Below are 6,781 nucleotides of genomic sequence, written 5' to 3'. Positions count from 1 at the left end.
GTCGGGAGCGCGATCGAAAGTGAATTCGGAGGTCCGTAGGTCATTTTGGAGTCATTTGGCTAAAGATAGAAATTTGAAGGTTTTTGAGAAGTTTGACCGGAAGTGGACTTTTTGATATCGGGGTCGAAATCCGATTCCGAAAGTTGGAGTAGGTCCGTAATGTCGAATATGACTTGTGTGCAAAATTTGAGGTCAATCGGACGTGATTTGATAGGTTTAAGCATCGAATGTAGAAGTTGGAAGTTCTAAAGTTCATAAAGCTTGGATTGGGGGTTGATTCATGATTTTAGCATTGTTCGATGTGATTTGAGGCCTCGAGTAAGTCCGTAATGTGTTTTGGGACTGGTTGGTGTGATTGGTTGGGGTCCCGGGGGCCTCGGGTGTGTTTCGGGTTGCATCTCGCTCTTATTTGATGTTTCAACATCGTTTCTTTGGATATAAAAGGGTACCATATTAAGAAAATAAGCTCCAAATTAAGTTTTTATTTTACCATTAGATCCGTATCGTAATTACGGAGCCATAGCAAAAAGAATCGTCGAATTTGGACATCGTATGAGGAAGTTATGCTCATTTCCGTGTCGAGAAAAGCGATGGTTGCTGTCATAACCGCAGAAGCGGGACCGCAAAAGCGAAAATTTTCCGCAGAAGCGAAAAATTCCCGCAGAAGCGAAAAATTTCCGCAAAAGCGGAACCGCAGAAGCGGAAATTTTTCCGCAGAAGCAAAAACTGCTGGAGGCAGACAGATTTCTTTAAAAATCAAAGTTTGGCTCATTTTCACTTCATTTCTTCCATGGGAGCCGATTTTGGAGCAACTTTGGAGTGCCATTTTCATCACCAAGCATGAGGTAAGTGACATCTACTAGTTTTGAGTATATACAAGGTTTATATATGAATTTAGACATGGAAAATTGTAGAAAACTTGGGGTTTGAGGGAAAACCTAGAAAACTAGTATTCTTGGATTTTGACCACGATTTTGGGTATGAAATTTAGAGAAAATCATATATTTGAGTTCGTGAGGTCATGGGTAATCATTATCTTCGAAAAATTTCGGATTCCGGGCACGTGGGCCCGAGGGCATTTTTGTCAACTTTTTGATCGGGGTAAGGAATTGTTATAAATTGGATTATAATGAGTACCTTAGCATATATTAATGGATTTACATAATTATTGGCTAGTTTTGGAGCGTTGTGCATCGGTTCGAGTCTTAAGAAGGGCGTGGAATGTCGGTTATGGACCTTCGGAGCAAGGTGAGTCTCCTTTCTAACCTTGTAAGAGGGAATTGTCCCCATAGGTGAAATAATTGATTATGTGCTCCTATTTGTGGGGGCTACGTACACACGAGGTGACGAGAGTCCGTGCGTAGCTACTATTATGCTATTGTTCGGGTAGTTAGGACCCAAAAGCATGCTATACTTGAATTATTTACGAACCTATTGATAGCTTGAATTGCTTAAATCACATCGAATTAGTAAACGAATTTCTAAACAGATAAAACTTTATTTTTCTTAAATGGTTAAAAGAGGATTTGTTTTCATTGGATAATTACTCCGTGTGGACTTCTTGATTGACTGTCTGTGTGTTTATTTATGGAACGGCCCGAACGCCTCGGCAGATTAAATAGATGCATCTATAGGCGCGCCGTCGACCCTCGGCAAGTGCACAGTTTATTTCTGTTTGATCGGGCCGTCGCCTCGGCATAATATGTGCATGCTTGCATTGCTTATCCTGAAACTTAATGAAGTTGATATTGCCTTTTTGGCCCGCTATAAACTAATAAAGATAACGAAAAGTAAATCTTGGAATTTCCTTATTATTTCAGAAGGTGTTGCCTGTTTTCTTGCTCTATGAGTTATAATTGCTAGATAAATCCATGTTTTCCTCACATCTTCACAATATTATTATTGGACCACTAGTAAGTGTCGAAGTTGACCATCTCGTCTCTACTTCTTCGAGATTAGACGGGATACTCATTGAGTACACGTTGTTTCCGTACTCATACTACAGTTTAGTGCATTTTTGATGCACATGTATATGTAACTCTAGTGGCCTACTGGGCGTTGCAGCATGGTGGATATGGAGACTTAGGTGAGCTGCACTTCTCGAGGCGACCCGCAGTCAGCAGAGTCTCTTTCAATTATCTGTATTTATTTTCTGTCCAATATTGTGTTTCGGACAGTTGTTGTACTTTATTTGATTTTTCTTAGAAATTGCTCATGCACTTGTGACACCGGGTTGTGGGATGGTTTGAAGGATTTTGTATTAACTGCTTATCATTTAAATTTGATTTGAGACAATTATCTTTTAAATTTCTAAATTTGAAGGAAAATCCTAGATTTCAAAAGTATTAAAACGAGAATTTGATTAAGTAATTTGGTTGGCTTGCCTGACAGCAATGTCCGACGCCATCACGACTTAATGGATTTTGGGTCGTGACAACATGGTATCAGAGCACTAGGTTCCCTTAGGTCTCACGAGTCATGAGCAAGTCTAGTAGAGTCCCGCGGATCGGTACGGAGACGTCTGTACTTATCCTCGGGAGGCTGCAGAGCTGTTAGGAGTACTTCCCTTCTTGATTCCTCATCCTGCAATTTGATTCCTGTGAGGCTTATGCCTTTGTTTCCTTCTTACTCAATCTTACGCGACGCGAACCGCTTGTTATAAATCGAGAATTGAAGAACCGTAATGGTACTACAGATGTGATACGGGATGTTTCTCCTGGTATAGCTGATCGAATTATTATCGTCGCTTTGTAGAAGGATATTTTATTGTTTCAGCCCAGTAGCGGTACTTCTGAGGGCTCTGGGGCTAGACACAAGTTGCCATGATGCTTATGAACGATTGTTCCGCAGTAGTGATATGATGGTAGGATGTTTGCCCACGTGTCGGGAAAGTGAATAACTTGAAGGGAAGTATACTTAGTGCATGATTCAGAGATTCAGTATTTTACTTCCGGCGGGGGAAAGGCAATCGGACTAAGAATGTGCAGATTTGCGATGATGGAGTAACGAGGCTTGGTATTAGTAAGCGTGGAGGAATTCTTATCTGTGATGAGTTGTCATTGTCCTTGATGAATGTACTAAGCTCGCCGGTGTTACGATCTTCTACAATTCGCCTTTGGGGCAGGATATTGCGGGTTAGTATTGAAGAAGCGACTGTTAGATATCGTGAGGCAAGACAGTTCAGGGTTGAATCAACATTTCTAATATTGGCAGCTCGAGAGAGATGATCTCCGGAAAAAAAAAAATTTAGAGTTAGTAGCGATTTGTGGATTCAAGTGTTATGAAGATAGATTTTATTAAGGCAACAACTGAGTAGCAAAGGACGAGGAAAGATGTGTGGAAAGTGTCAGACGACGGCTACAAAATTCTAGAAGGCCGAGTATAAGGGGTCAAGGGCCGAGTAGTCGATTAAAAGGATGAGTTCCGCCAAAGTGGGAGAATGGCATAGTTGCATATGGGCATTGTGGTAGGATGACTATGCACCTTGATAAGAGTTTGGAGTGATTTAGGGAAATTTTTGGTGATTGGTGATTTGGGCCTACGAATTAAATTTGAAGTATGGGCTGTTATGCAACAGGAGATTTGATATAACGGAAAGGAGCTGCTTGAATGAAGAAGGATGAAAATAACTTTGAATTTGGAAGATGCTGCCGCACGTTTAATGGATGTCCACGAGGGTGAATGGACTTGTGCAGCTGGAGAGTGAGCTCGGACTCTGGACGATTTATTGATGTCGTAGTGATTGTACCCTGTATAGTAGCGGTGGAAGATGTCGGGAGTGATTTCTACAGGTAGTTCATCCCTGTGAGCAGGTTAGCGATCGCGTGGTTAGCGAGCTTTTGCGAAGAATTCTATTGGCTATACAGCGAAGGGATCGATCGTGCGAATGTTGTTGATGATTCTAAGTATAAAAAGGGGGTTTCAATAGTAAGATATCGAGCATGTTGGCAGTTGATTGCTTAAGGTTATGTCAATAGGAGATTAAGAATCCTGGTAAATTCTAGAGTTGTATAATAGTGGCTTCGAGCTAAGTGGGAGAGTCCCACCACCCATGATGGGGTTGCATGGTTAACTACTTGCGAGGTTTCTGGTTATTAGCATATTGATGGACTATTTCAGCAACGGGAAAAGACCATAAGTGGTAATTTGAGCAGTGGAATTATTAAAGGTGGGCTATCGTTGGCCTTATTGGCCCATGTTCAGACTTGGGGAAGGATTCAAGATTGTGTTTGTAAAGATGCAGGTTCCAAGGGAAGGGATTCTGCCAGGTGCATCACCAATGGGGTATTCATATGCTAGAAGATTTATGGAATTGATTATATTCGGGGCCAAGTCAGAGCGGGTGGCTCTCAACAACGGTCCTAGTGAATTCAAAAGATAAAGTGTGATGCCTAATGATTTCGAGCCTATAGATACGATTTAGAATTGAGCTTGATAGCAGCCTATGAGAAGAGGCACAGAGTGTTCTATGATGTTTTGACTTGCAGTGTAGAACTTGAGAGGAAAATGAGAAGAGATTTCGGATTCGTAATAGGATTAGCAGAATGAGCATATCAGTTGAGGGTGCGAATATGCGCGCAAGGAAGGTATGAAGTGGTTCGTGGGATTCGGGACAGCATGGTCTCGTGATTTAAGGTCACTCGAGATGAGTGCAGATGGAGTATGTTATGTGTTGGATGAGTTAGTATTATCTCTAAGGCAGTCAAGGATAAATTGGAAGAAGGTAGATTGATTAGCCATAGTTGAATTTGGCATATTGGTGTTAGTGATCAGTTCCTTCAGCGTGATCAAGTTATGCAAGTGATTTGTGATGGTACGTGTGAGGCCTGTCGGCCGCCGTAATTGATTTTATTCAGAGGTATTCCACTGTTATGGCCTGTTGCATATAGGCGGACCTTGGAAGGGTTATGGTGGGGTTAGACCACTACTTAGAGATTTGTATATTCTACGGTCATGAGAATTCACCTGTGTGCTGCTATGGTTCTCCCGAAGTGAGTTAAGTGGAAAGTTTTATATGATGAAGTGTTAACCTACTAGTGGTTCCGAATCTATGATGGAAAGCGTGTTCTATCATATGTTGGCATGTTAGGTGCAGTGAGTGGTATGGAATTTGAAGTGGAGATCAAGGTAACAGTTCGGTGTGGACAAGGATGTCACGAGCTCAGACGAGCAGGAAAGGAGTTTCGATGTTTAAGGTATGTTGGTATTTAAAAACTTCAGCGTCACCCGAGATCGGTGTTTTGTGAAAAAGGCTTTGCATCCTGGTTAATGATTTATGATCGCTTTTCAGCGTTAGTGCAACTGGTGGTTTGGAGGTAAGACCCAGTTATTTGTTATGGTAGGTTGTGGAGTGTGTCCCACAGGAAGATTGTATAAATGTGGCATGTAGTCACTTGATGGTTAAAGATGTAAACCAAGTATGAAGGTTGTAGTGTTTTCATTAAATTGAGAATTGTTGCCTGGAGGGCACTCGGATTCTGAGTTGTGAACTGTGGATGAGTACTCCGGTTATTACGGTTGTTCTTGTGTGTTATAAGAAGGGGGAAGTTAGTATGGACCTTTGAAAGGTTATTGGCCTAGTTTGATGCGATCAGGATCGACTTGAGGTCGGTGGATGGATTTAAGCATGAATATGGGCCCTATGTCAGGCCTGTTGTGTTCATTTCAGCAAGCGTTCCTTATGGAAGAGCAGTCGGGGTGTTATTTGTCGTCAGCTATTTCATGCAATGATATATATATTACACCGTATGAGTTGTGAGACGGCTTGGTAAATTTCTTATGTGTTGAGATTCCGAGTAGCGATGATGTTATATGAGCAGTGTGGCTCTTGAGATTCGGATCGGGTATCGCACCTCAGTTGTGCTTGAATTTTGTAGCCTATAGTACTATCTGTTCCCTCGGGGATGGTATTATGCACCTAGCGTGTTTCTGACTGATATTTGGTATTTCGTTTTAGCGAGCAATTTAGCTCGACGTATATCTCCTTATGTGAGTTCTACGTGTGGATCGGGTGGCACGCCATCATGGGTATGTTGTTTGGATCAGGTTGCGTGCCGCAACAGTGTGGTGTTCGGTACAGTTCCTCATATTTCTTTTTATGTGTTCTGTTTCCTATTTTCCGAGGAAAACTCATATTAGCTGTGCGCCCGCGTCGCATGTATGATTCGTGAGCGGGGTAATTGAAATTCCTTTTCAGAGTTCATTTTCCTTTTTGTATCGCATTCTAATTGGTAGCCTATTGGCACATTGTGGCATCATATGAGACTTTTGGTCATGTCGGGATGGCTTATTGCCTGAGCAGTTCGTATTGGGTGAGACGAGATTGTTGGATTTAAGATTAGTGCAATCTGATTACGTGAAATATATTAAGGAGCAAAGATCATTATTTGGTTCAGAATATGGTAATGTTTCTTGTCAGAAGTATAGACTCAATGATTGGTTGACTCGGCAGTTGATCATGAATTTTTGCACATCTCTTCCGTTGTGGCGGTATTGTAAGAGTTAGAGTAAGACCTGTGTATGTCATGGGGTGCAATGGGAGCCTCAGATTCGTGGAATTTCGACTAAGTTGATCAGAAAATGTTATTGTGGTCTGGTGAGTAAAATGATGCAAGGTGTGAATTCAGCAAGTTATGCAGTCATTTTTGGGTACAGCGTATAGTGATTGATATGGTGATCGTATGTTGGAAACAGGTCGGGCATAGAATTCCGGATGTTGGAATTGCGCTCTCAGGTTTACTTGGTTGAATAAAAAGGAATATCTTCAAAATTGATCGAGCTG

Source organism: Nicotiana attenuata, unplaced genomic scaffold (genome assembly GCF_001879085.1).
Source record: "Nicotiana attenuata strain UT unplaced genomic scaffold, NIATTr2, whole genome shotgun sequence".
Taxonomy (NCBI): domain Eukaryota; kingdom Viridiplantae; phylum Streptophyta; class Magnoliopsida; order Solanales; family Solanaceae; genus Nicotiana; species Nicotiana attenuata.
This window is presented reverse-complemented; position numbering follows the sequence as displayed.